Source organism: Sorex araneus, chromosome 1 (assembly GCF_027595985.1).
Source record: "Sorex araneus isolate mSorAra2 chromosome 1, mSorAra2.pri, whole genome shotgun sequence".
Taxonomy (NCBI): Eukaryota; Metazoa; Chordata; class Mammalia; order Eulipotyphla; family Soricidae; genus Sorex; species Sorex araneus.
This window is the reverse complement of record NC_073302.1, coordinates 379,924,418-379,938,490: the sequence shown is the minus strand read 5'-3', so window position 1 is coordinate 379,938,490 and position 14,073 is coordinate 379,924,418.

The following is a 14,073-nucleotide window of genomic DNA, read 5'->3' as shown; positions in this document are numbered from 1 at the left end:
GGAACAAGTGAATTTATAGATGAGCATATTGAGTTTATCAAAATTATTTCATTTGGACATCACTGAGAATTAAATTGGTGAACTAGTATCAAATCCCAGGCCTGCTAATACCTGATAAACAATGTGGAGAATTCTTTCAAGATTTTTAAATTATTTCTTAGTCATTATCATTAGTTTTCTAGGATTAACATCATCTGGTGCCATAGACTGAGCAGTCACTCAAACTTTAACTACAGAGAGTTATTTTCTCACAATTCCAGAAGCTTGAAGGTTCACACCTTAATTTCTTCCTGGGGTGCCTTACTTTGGTCTATACTATAGATAGCCATATTTCCCCTGGATCTCATAAAGTATATGTCTGTATATGTCTGTGCCATGATTTCCTCACTTCTAAAGGATAACAGTCATCTTGGATTAGAACCCACTCTTATGATCCTATTTTTAACTTACTTCTAGAATATGCTAGTTCCAAATAAGGTTCGCATTCTAAGGGTTAGTGTTATAGCAAATAGCAGTTAACTTTTGAGTCCTGGTGGACAGAATGTAATAGCTACTAAAGATGTTATAACTCTAGTATTTAACGTCTTTTCATTTTATAGCTACCTTAGGTTTATCTCTGTGGGTTACAGCAGCCCTAGAAATAAGAATCTCCTCTTCTGGGATAGTAACCCCAGTGGTGGCTCAGGGCTCACTAATTCCTGCTCTGCCCCTTCCTGTTTCTCACCACATAATACTAATGCATTGTCACCATTCAGTCTGCCATTAAGCTGCCTCCCAGACTCAGTCTCTGCTCTCTGATGGTTTCATTACATTTTCTGCATCAACTTCTTCATGTTGGTTATCTCCATTCTCTACCTCTCTGAATGCTTGTCCACTTATCTGTTCAACTCATTTGTTTTCTTTTTGCTGTTGGTCTGTATTCTGATGAGCCGACCATTCCATATCTGCAGTTTGCCAAGCCTGAAGACTCACTTATGCAAGGGGTTGTGTTTGTGTGTCTTATTTATACCACATTTTGTTGTTTCTGCTGTCTGAGTGGCTACATCTAAAATAACCAAGTGGAAATGTTAACTATTTGACACCCCGACACACATTTCACCTGTAACAGGATGGGCAAAATATACAAATTGAAAAGATATAGTTCAACCTTTGTTGACAACCTTTGTTGTCAAACTTTAAAATTATGATCATGTAAATTTCTGCCATTTGTACATATATCTCAAATGATTCACAATATTGTAGTCTATTTTTTAAATATCTCCCAAAGAATAGCTCCTATTCAATCTCCAGTTGTGTAAACATCCAGGAATTTTCTAGAAGTTGAAATGAGTGCATTAATAATAATAAATTCTCATATAGTGAGCAGGCAGAAACTTTCATTGCTAGAAGTTTTAAGGACTCTGTATCTTTTGGAACTGCTATTATTAGATAATATATATGATATAATAATCTTTTTTAATATTTCAGATGCCTTTATGTATTGGCAAAAACCTTGTCATTGCTCTACTCCAGCACCTTAAGAATATTTGAGCATTGCAATAGAATAATCTACAACAAAATTATTTTTCTAACCAATGGAAATTTCAACTCTCCTAGAAAAGCAATAAAACAAGCAGATAGTGCAAAGAAGACAGACTTCAGAATTAAAATATAGTATTATTAAATTGGTATCACCAAATAAAGCTTTATGGAAAATAATTTTTTTCAACACTTACACAATGGGCATAGCACACTTCCCATGAACATTGCACCTTGTCAAAATTCTCAATTATTCACATTTTTCAATTTTGAGACATAAACATCAGCCTTCATTTCTAATTTCTTATCTCATGCTTTAAATGATTTTTAAAAATGAATTAATAAAGTTAATTAATTTAGAAATAATTTAGAAATAGCAGTACTCCTACATTATTTTTAAAAAATAGAAAGAAATAAAGTTAGGGAGGTAGTTCAAAGTCTATCTCTCAGCATAGTTTGCATGTTGGAGACCTGAGATCTTTCTCTGGAACCACATGGCCCTCTGAGCACAACCAGTAGCAACTCCTTTAGTAACAAGGGGTAGCTCTCAAGCACCACAGATGGGCCCCCAAAATAAAAAATTAAAAAAAGATTAACTAAGAAGAAAGATAAGGCATAAGACTCAGAAAGAAAGACAGAGAGAGAGAGAGAGAGAGGCAGAGAGAGAGAGAGAGAGAGAGAGAGAGAGAGAGAGAGAGAGAAGGAAAGTGCCTGCCATAGAGGAGGGGACAGGGAGGCAGAAGGGAAACTGAGAACATTGGTGGTGGAAAATACACACTGGTGAAGGGGCAAGTGTTGGAACATTATATGACTGAAACCCAATCATAAACAACTTTGTAATGTGTATGTTACTGTGATTCAATAATAAATTTTTTTAAAAGATGAATAAAGATAGGGCTGGAAAGATAGTACAGTGGGTAGGGCATTTGCCTTGCACACGGCTGACCCGGGTTCAATTCCCAGCATCCCATATAGTCATCCAAGCACTGCTAGGTGTAATTCCTGAGTGCATGAGCCAGGAGTAACCCCTGTGCATGACCTAAAAAGCAAAGCAAAAAAAAGATGAAGAAAGATAAATTCTCAAATTGCAGATTGAGGAAAAAAAATCCATAAGAAAGAAATATACTGTACTACTTAATACATCATGTTATTTAATTTTTACTGTAAATCTTCAATATAGATATAATTTTGTTTGTAAAACATTTAAGGGAACTAAAAGTAATAGATATTAAATACACATATATGGTTATTTGAACCAAGACTCTGACCCGGAAAAGTTCAAGCTCTTTCAAAAACTTGGGTGAATAGAAACAGTCACTAATAAAATTCAAAAGTGGCTGCTTTCAGGTCCAACTTTGAGGGGGGCGCAAGACTCCAAACAATAATAGTGAGTTTTTTGTTGAAATATTGAATGTAATCAAAGTAAAAAGAAAGTAAAGTGAAATTTATCAGCTACATAGTTGGGGTGGGGGGCTAGGAGGTGGGGGGGTGGGGGAGGTATAATGTGATTCTTGGTGGTAGAATATGTGCACTGGTGAAGGGATGGATGTTTGAGCATTGTATAACTGAGACTTAAGCCTGAAAGCTTTGTAACTTTCCACATGGTGATTTAATAAAAAACAAAAAATAATAATTTTTTAAAAAGTGACTGCTTCACTTAAAATAATAATTTTTTTTAAAAATGTGGTTGCTTCAGCCATGTGCCCAGACTGTGAACTAAGATTTTGCCCCACGCTGGCTAAGGAGGGAAATATCCTTCCTTGGTTTTTCTTCCCTCCGGGAGGAATCGATGCAGTGTCCGCCATATTATGGAACTTTTAGAGAGGTATGAACTTGGTGGCACGGGGAAAAAAAATGTATTTTAAACTTGAAACAGCGGGACGCTCAGACAGTCTCAGGCCGGGGCCGGTGCTGGCTCCAGCTCCACCAAGACTCAACCCGGGTGGCCATGCCTTTGCACAGCCACCTAGCTGTTATATGACCAGGATCCAGAGCCAGCTATACACTTGGGGTCCCAGCGAGTGCTTGCAGCCATGTGCCCAGACTGTGAACTAAGCTTTTGCTCCATGATGCTCCAGGAAGGGAAATGATGCTATTTCCAACTTAAGTCTCCCTGGACTTAATTACTAAAATGCAGAAATCCTAAACTGTGCGGCCGCGGTACTTTATTTCTCTTCATTCTCATCAATGGAAAACTAATTATCAAATGTTTCCTTGTCAATAGGGCTGTATTCTTGGGGGATAAACTACAACAAGAATAGTGAGTTCTATCTTGAAACTCCAACAACAATAATGATTTTTGTGTTGAAATAAGGAATGTAATCAAGGTAAAGAGGAAGTAAAATTTGTCAGTCTATGTGGGGGGTTAGGGGCTGAGGGGTGGTAGGTATACTGTTTTTGTTTTGTTTTGTTTTATTTTTTTTTGGTGGTGGAATATGGTCACTGGTGAAGGGACGGATGTTTGAGCATTGTATGACCGAGACATAAGCCTAAGAACTTTGTAACTTTCCACATGGTGATTCAATATTAAAAAAAAAAAAAATTTAAAAGTGGTTGCTTCACTTTTATAGAAGATTGTGAAAAAATAAAATTTAAATGTAAACTCCAATTGAAAAATAACATGCAATATCTAATGTCAAAGACCTGAAACTATAATTCTCAGAAGAATAAGTCACCATACCTACATTTCAATATAAAACTTAGTTCAAGATCATTTACTCTTTGGTGAACCGATAACTAAAGTAAATATTTCTATTAAGGCTGCATGTTTCTTGAAATATTAAAGGGGAACTAATATGCCAGAGAGATACATTTGGGGATTTAAACTCTGTACAACAACTTAAATGATTGTTTGTGCTTGCAGAACCGTACTTATGAGGAATTTCTAACTGTTTTTTTACCATGCAACCCTCTTTACAAAGAGTCACCAGAGATAAGGAAAGAAATTGTTATAAGTAGAATTTACTCAATATGAATGACACATGAAAGACAGACTTCCTGCAGTAAACTTTTTTATACAAAAAAAATACATAGTGGAGAAATGGATCACTTAGGAAGAAATGTCACTTCATATAAATTTTCTACTTGTGGAATCATTTTTTTCCAGACCTTGCTCTATGTGTCAAGTTTCATTCACCAAGGTTCATTTTGACTGGCTTTTAAAGGAAATGTGGATTTTTATCATTACACTGCAATAAACAATGATGTGATCAAAATATTGAGCTAGGTCTTCCAAAATGAGTGTATTACTTTATGGAAGCAAAGCAATTTATTGCTTTAGCTCACAGGGTTTCATTGTAGACAGCCCTGAATTTGAAGCATTGTTATGTCCTTTTACAGCCCAATAGAACCCAAATCCATTAGGAGCTTTGTCTGTCTGGTTCATTGATGTATCTCCAGCACCCCAAACTATGCCTGACCCAGAAATAGTTGTGAATATTAAAAGGATAAAGCATCTCTAAGCATCAGACTACCCATGTGAAAAAAAATGGTATTAAGAGAGGTCATAAGGTTGAAATGTAATAAAATATGAAAAGTATATCTGACCCAATGCAAGCTCAAATCAAGTCATTTTTTTTTAATATCTAAATCTAAGCACATACTCTTGGTCCCAAACTAAGGCCTCATAAAGCTTGAATATTATGTTGCCAATTTCCTTTCTTCCATTTAATAAAATTTCACATACCTATTTCAGCTATTCACAGATGACCCCTTTCTACTTCTAACTTTTCTCCTCTTTAAGCCCAAATATCAAACTTACATAAGTTTATTGCTAATGTGTAGTAAGGAGCCACATCTCTACAAAATAAAAATATCTGATATTTATGTGTCTCTGTGTATATGGTTTTCTTTTTAAGTTAAATCTGTGTTTTAGCTGAAAGGCTCTCTTGCCAAATTTACCTTTATGGGGACTTTATATTAAAACTAATGGTTATATTTTCCCTATGTCAAATGTTGTGGATTTAACAACTGATATTACATAAATCATATTTCCCAAGAGATTTCTATAGTAGTTTTATTTGTAAAATTTCTCCACACAAATAGAAAGTAAGTGTCTAATAGTTATGGATATACAAATAATAATTGTAGACATCTCAAAGGTAACTTCTCCAACTAACTTGATATACTCCCTGCCTCTTTCTACTTCACATAAACAGTCTAAGTGACCTATGTAAAAGCAAAACTTTTCACTTAGGAAGGTACAAATAGTCTCAAGTTGGCACTAAATATATCTATGTTCAAGTAGAGTTGTACATTGGTCTCTTTATAAAGAGATAAAAAAAGAGGTTAATCAATAGACAATTATTAAAACCACTCTTTTAAAAAGGACACCATATTCCAAGATTAGAGATTATCTCTATACTTTCCAATTTAAAATAGAACCTTATCCTGTCTAGAAATCAAAGACTCAAGTCTATAGATCATACCAGTTGTATGAGCCCTCTCATATGCTCATTGAGCAATCTCTTAATCATAATTTTTCCTTGTAAAGTTTCTACAAGAAAAAATATATATACATATATTGATCAGTATATATGTTTGGAATCTTCTCAACATATTCAGTAGTCAATATAAAGTAATAAATTGACTTTCTAGTTTCTAGTCAGAGAGTCTTCCCCAAAAGCAAATTTGTTACTGATCCACTAACAAATAATATTTTAAGTCTGTCAGACCAAATCAGATTCAGAAGTGAGTACATTTTTTAAGGTAAATAATATCAGAGACAGACTTAGAAATGAATACATGTAAGTTAAAATGATATAAACATATGCTTTTTCATTCAAGGAGCCAATGGCCTTAGTCACATTATATTCATGTCATTATTCCTTTTGTCTTGTCTTTATAGTTTTAACTAAAAACATCTCTCTATACATGATTTGTAGTAAACAGCTTTCAAAGAAGTATAAGAAGGCATAAGGAGTTATGACAATTATATACATTCAGGTTACAAAACAATTTCTACAAAATTCCATAATACTATAAAATCAATTTATAATTAAAGAAAAATTAAATTTACAAAAATGAAACAAAGATAAAAGTGAAACTTGGGCAAATCCTGAATGAAAAACTGAGGGAAGTAACCAAAAGAGTGGGGGGAGTCGAAAACAGATGATTGGCTAAAGAAACTCTGGTATATTTACACAATGGAATACTATGTAGCTGTCAGGAAACATGAAGTCATGAAATTTGCATACAAGTGGATCAACATGGAAAGTATCATGTTGAGTGAAATGAGTCAGAAAGAAAGAGACAGACATAGAAAGATTGCACTCATATGTGGAATATAATGTAACTGAGAAGTACAAGTTGGCAACGATGCAACTTCTGGCAGATATCTCTCTGGACTTAGTTACTAAAATACTAAATTACAGAAACCCAAAACTGAGAGGCCGCTAAGTGTGGTCACTCGACTTCATACCTCTTCATTCTCAGCAATGGAAAACAAATTATCTAATGCTTCCTTTTCAGCAGGTCTGACTTTAGGGGAGAGACTCTCCAAACAATAATAGTGAGTTTTGTTGAAATATTGCATGCAATCAAAGTGAAAGTAAAGTGAAATTTATTAGTTACACAGGCTGGGGGGGGCTCAGGGTGGGGGGGCTAGGGGCGTGGGGGGGGTTGGGGTGTGAGGGGGCGGGGTGGAGCTATACTGGGATTCTTGGTGGTGGAATATGAGCACTGGTGAAGGGATGGGTATTCGAGCATTGTATAACTGAGATTTAAACCTGAAAACTTTGTAACTTTCCACATGGTAACTCAATAAAAAATTTAAAAAAAATAAAATAAAATAAAATAAATAAATAAATTTTAAAAAATCAAAAAAAAAAAGAGTGGGGGGAGTTAGTTGAAAGGGTGAGAGGGTCCACTGGGTTGTGGAAGGATTGGGCACATTATGGTATGTATGACATTACAACACTGTATCTTAAAATTGGGCGATACATGATATCCCCAAAGCATATAATTTGCTAACTACTAACTCAATAAAAGTTTTACTTATTTTTTAGGTTGGTAGAGTTTCACAGATGCTAGCAGAAGACATAAGACTCCAGGAAGTAAACTTCATAAATCATAGTACATCAAGTAGAACTGTGTTCACATTAGTTCTTGATCCACGTGCCAAAAGGATATTGTATTAGGGGCTCAGTGCTGTACATAGTTCTGGTTTTGATCTAATTCAGTAGATTCCTGATCTGTTATTAATGTGTAAAAGCAAACTGTCCTTTGCCCTAGAGCCTGACACTAATAATGGATAGAAACAAATTCTCCCTTTTCCAGAGCAAACACTGTCCCTCCATGTTCTCAGGTTGTTATTTTCTAAGGTTTCTGCCCCCACACCCCTGGGGTTGTTTTTGTCTATCTTTGAGAATAATATGAAAAATGAAATGTGCTGGTGCTTCTCCTCTCAAAAGTTACAGATCCAAGAATTGTCTCCTTTAAATATGATAAGTATCAGACTCCTGCATAATCTCTATGAAGAATAAATGAAAACATCAGATTGAAGTAGCATGTATTCCATTTTCCCTCTCCACCAATCTCTTATTGATGACAAAAGAGCAAGAAGGGTATTAATGATGTTTAAGGGAAAAACAAATTACGCTCCTCAAGCTTCATGTCTTTTACAAACCTAGGGACACTCATTTGAAAATAGGATGAGAAAACAATAGGGTCTATCTAGCACCTGAATCAAGCAGAATAGTGAAAGGAGTGGTTCGAAAACCAACTTGAGCACCCAGAAAAACACATTATTTTAAAAGGACTTTGATTTGTTTTTCTGTCGTGAGTTTTCTTCTTTGAATTTATGGTCTTTATTTTTGTTCTTCTCTCTTTTCTCTTTCTCTACTGTATCCAAAGGGTGTTTACCATGTTTCCGTTTTCTTCCCACTACAAATATTCCAGAAAGTCAGTTCCTTGCACAAAAATTTCTTATGTACTCATGCTTCCCACCACCACCCTCCATGGACTCCTTTGAGGAAATCTGCTGATTAAAGGACATGTGTATTTCTAGATTCAGCAGACAATGCCAGGTTTCTTTACGTCCAACAATATAGGAGAGTGCCCCTTTCTCCACATTCCCTTTGGAGTCGATGTTATTGCTCATTTTGACATTTTACTCTTTTCCTGCCTCGCTCATTGTTGTAAAGTTCAGGGGCCACATCCTGATGGCAGTACTTGCACACATTTAGTTGTGATACACCAGAGATCATACACCTTTGGTAATACCAGGTAGGTCAATGCCAGTGCTGCAAGGATTGTAGTCAGTGATAATTCAGTGCCAGAGATTTAATATGCAATTTGATACATGTAAGGCAGACATTCAACTATTGAGTTGTTTCTCAAATCTAAATAATTGGGGTTTTTTGTAAATAGCAGCAACTTAAAGTGAGTTGCACTGCAACTTACATTTGCTGCCTGTTCTTGCATGCGGCTGACCTGGGTCCAATCCCCACATCCCATCTTGTCCCCTGTGCACTGCCAGGAGTAATTCCTGAGTGCAGAGGCAGGAGTAACCCCTGAGTATTGTTGCGTATGGCCCCCAAACAAAAAACAAACAAACAAAAAAGTAGGGGGAGTTACACTCACCAAATAGTAAGCTTAAGATTCTCAGCAAACATAAAATGTTTAAATCTATTCTATCAATTACAGTGAGTCAAGTTTGTTTACACATTTTTAATACAGTTGTTTTTAAGTTGGGTTTAAATTATTAAAGTGGAGCTTTTTAATAAGGTAGTGTTTCTTAGTAGGAAGTTTTAATAAATAGCTCTGATGTTTATTTGTTTTGTAATTTTTTATCTTTATTTTCATCTTTCGGGAAGTTCTGAAAGCTTAGAAACCATAAGGATTTAGGAACCCTAGTTCTTCTGCCCTTGCTCTATTTTATCTCAGAGGATCGTCTGCATGATCAAAGGTGGATTGGTCCCAATTGTGTTTTCAATCAGCTCATGAAAAGGAGAAAAGACAATTGAAGGCAGGAAGCTTCTTCTTTAAGGAGATGACTTGGAAATTAAACTAAATTATTCTTCCCTAATGATCAAAAATAATCATAAGTTAACAATTAGTTCCAAGGTAGATTAGAAAAGGTAGTTCAAAGCTAAGGGCTAATATAGGCTACCTATTAATTCAATAGCCCTATTTATTATTTAAGGTGCATATTTATTGTAGGTTTTAGCTCTTTTCTGTAATTTGCATTTTAATTTTATACCAAATCTTTTGTTTTCATTAAATTTATTTTTGAAAATTTAGTGTAAGTGGTTTTATTCACATTTAAATAATTAATAGATTCTGAATATCCTTGCTCTAACAGGGCTTTCCACACTCTCTTACGTAATCTGCATTTTCTTTTAAGATATTTAACATTTAGATCTAACTTTCAATTTTTTTCTGAAGTCTCTTGTGTGTTGCCAAATGGATAGCAAATAGTGCTAGAACTCATACCTTAAAGCCATGTTTTTCTTATTGAATTAAATCTTTGTAATTCCCTTAAGTCTTTCATTTGGTGAAATATACTTCTGAAAACTATCCTATTTAGTTGGTTTATTTGTATTTATTTGTGTCAAATAACAGAGTAGTCAACAATTAAATACTGAGCACAAAGGGAGCTAAATAACAAAATTACTATAAATAAGTCAGAATAAGAAATTTAAAATTTATAGTAGTGTGTAGCACTGCCTTCCCATTGTTCACCAATAACTTCTCCATTGTGAGACTTGTTACTGTTTTTGGCCTATCAAATATGCCACCAGTAGCTTGCCAGGCTTTGCCGTGCGGACAGGATACTCTCGATAGCTTGCTGGGCTCTCCAAGAGGGGTGGAGGAATCGAACCTGGGTAGACTGCATGCAAGGCAAATGCCCTATTGCTGTGCTATCACTCCAGTCCCCCAAAAAATATTAGAAAGAATACCTTAAAGTAGGGTAAAAATATATTTGAACACTTCATGTACTTCAAACTATAGTGCTACTGTCTCCAAGATAGCTAGTAATAGTAATTAAACCACCTGGAGAGCAACAGCAAATTAATTAACTATTTATACACCAATAACAGAATATATTTACAAGAAATTGGTTTCCTAGTTTATACAAATATTATGAATGTTGTATATTTCTAGAAAGCCACTGTCACAATAATAAAAAAAAGATTGTTGTGGGTTTTTATTGGAGATACTGAAATAAAGTCATTACTTTTATAATATGCCCTAATTTTTTTTGTAGTTAATGTTATGTTATTCGGCCAAATTGATAGGCAATTATCAACTAAATGACAGCTACTAGGATTTTTTGTGATAACATTATTTAATTTGAGGAATTTGAAACAAAAATTAAATAAACAACAGTTTCTTGGGGTGCCATTTTGGTCTTCTCAGCAGGTCTAACAGGGAAATGGATTCTACCAATCAGAAAAATGTATTAGCCATTTAAAATGTGTTTCTGCTCTTTGTGGGATAAATTGCATTCTACATCTGGCAATCTTTTTGACTGTGTGAAATACAGAGGCATCTGAAGAACTTTTTCATCCTTTTGTTTTTAGGATAGGTTTGTCACTAATATCACCATTTATTTTTTTTTACATCAGAACTATCTTATAACAATTCTTTGTTAAATATAAAGTTATGTGAAGGGCAATGGAAATAATAGCTATAGAATTTAGGTATATTTAACTCATCTATGTCTACCCTATACCATTCTTTTCAATGCCAGCTTTACTTAAGTAAAATTTTTCAGTAAGTCCCATTTCAAAGGATATCCCTCCTTTAATAAAATGGTTCATTAACAATATGAGAACAGTAGAAGAATAGGCATTCTGTTTATTCATCAACATCTATCCTAATTTCAGCTGAAGATTAAATTGCCTGATGGCCTCACTCTAATAATTACTGTGGCTGACTTTTATGAGGCTATCATGAAGAATGCTTCAAGCTTTCAAGGGAATGTCATTTAAATAACAGAAAATTAGATACTTGTATGCCTATGTGACTACTAATAATTAAAATGTTTCAATTACTGAGTTCTTTAATATCCCTCCCCTTTCCTAAAATAATGCTAATAAGATAATCAATAGACACTATCACATTGTAATATTAATATATATACAAGTAATGATCAGTATTCTGTGCTTTTTCAGTCCATGCTTAGTTGGAAAAAAAAACAACATAATCAAAAGCACCTACTTCATGCAGAGGAGATGCTATACTTCTATCATCCTAATGGTGTGAAAATGTAATGATGTTTTCCTACAAAGGAAGACCTCCTCTCTTTGATGTTTGAGCTTGGCTTCCATTACCACCACCTCTGTAAACTAAGAAGGAAACACACATTACCCACACTATCAAAGATGCCATGTCTGTGCTACTGACAAGCCTATACTTAATTGCAGGATTTTAAATGATGTCTCTGCTTTTGATTCTCATGATGACAAATCCTCACTAAGACCATATAAGAGGTATACTACCTAAAAACAGCACATGCAATTTCCTATTACTTCATAGAGGTAGCTACAGAAAAATAAGTAGAAATCATAAACATGCTCCATCTAAATGATGAATCACTGTATTCTGTCATCTTTGTGAGTTTACTTCTCTCTGAAACATTCTATTTGACATAAACTTCCTAAACCTGTTTGCATAAGGATAAGACTTCTATTATGATCAGAAAAACAAATTAGTTGAAATGATTACAGCCTAAATGTATAAAATATCCTAGTAGATGTTTTATTTTTTCAATCTAATTCAAAGATTATACTCCAAATTAAAAGGCAGTCTGTGGAAATCACTCTGTCAGTGAGAAGAAGAGAGATCAGGGCTTTAAAAAATTGAATAGCTTATCTTGCAAGGTTCTTGTGAGGATTAAATAGGATAATACATTGCAAAGCACCAAGTCCAATAAAATATTGTATTATTTATCAGTTTTAGAGATAAGAATAAATATTTTAAATGAATATCAGTATTGATATCCATAATGTTTTATACACATAGGAGTGAGAGGAATAAAAGAAGAGGAGGAAGGGAGAGAGCGCATGAGGGAGAGAGAGGAAAAACTAAATGTGCTGAAGACTGGCTTTGGCCCTAGGGAATCTGTTCCAACGGAAACATTTGAGTTCCTTTGGACAGGAATGTTTGCATCTCAGGGAGGTCTTATTGTTTGTAACCGTGATGCCTACTGATCAAAATAGAATTTTTGTCAAAGTGGTTTAATAAAATCTCCACAGGAACTCAAGTAGATTGATACAGTCAGCATGCCACTGTATATTAGAATTAGAGATATTCAAGAATTGTGGCTTTAGAAGCCCACATTGCATGAATTCTCATTAGGGCTCGTAGGCAGGATCAAGAATTCTCATCTGCTCTCTCAGAATGATTAAAAAGAAAAAAATTAGGAGATGAGGATGTCAGTCTGATCTTGACAGTTCAAACAGTCCTGAAGATATCCTAATAGATATGGATAAAAACGACCAAATTTTCTGAGCTGCTTTTCTCTTGTTCAGACAGAAATAACTCAGAATCATTTAAATCGCCTAAGACTCCTCAAAATGAAGCCTATCTGTTAAATAGTTGCTGCCCTAATAATTCACACACAAATTACATCATGGTCCAAATATATTCCTTTTAAATAGTACCTAAATTGTTACATTGGTAACATGTATGTCTTTAAGAAATATTGTTGGTATACAACTGAAATGTATATTTTGAGCAACACAGAGAATTAAAGACCTACCATCTTTAGTGGGCTGGAGCCATAGCACAGCAGTAGGGCGTTCGCCTTTCATGCGGCCAACCAGTGTTCGATTCTTCCGCTCCTCTCTGAGAACACGGCAGAGCCTGGCAAGCTACCCGTGGCATATTGGATATGCCAAAAACAGTAACAATAAGTCTCACAATGAGAGAGAGACGTTACTAGTGCCCGTTCAAACAAATCGATGAGCAACGGGATGACAGTGACAGTGACCATCTTTAATACTAATATCATCCTAAGCACCTAAACTAACCAAAAGTTCACATTGGCTAGCCTCATGCATTTCCTACAATTACCCAGCTCTGTATTGTTGACAATGATAGTTAGTTAACTGGCAACCTTTTCCAGGTAATAGACAGTACGCTAAATAGTTTAAAATGTGGGCTTACTGATAACTGAACATATGACTTAGCACTAAGAGATTTTCACCGTGTGTTGTTTTTAGAAACTACCCTGTCTTGGTAGTCCATTGAGTCACAGAAAATAACCAAAAAATAAGGAGATTAATCTTATACTGAAAAACACATACTAGTTCAGTGTTATTTCCAGTATATACAAGTAAAAAGAAAAAATACAAAATAAAGTAGGATGAAGCTTTTTAATGGGTTGGCAATCAGATTGCCTCTGGAGTTCAGTGGTTTTCTAACAACAAAGAAAGAATAGAGCAAGAAAAAAAAATGTCTAATAAATCTAATAAGTGAAATTTTACTGTCACTATATTGAAAGATTTTTTGAAATATAATCAAGAATATTAAAAATAGAGATCAATCTCTACATAAGATACCAGAAGAGACCCTGCCTCCTGCCCAAATGAGACCCCGAGCGGCCGC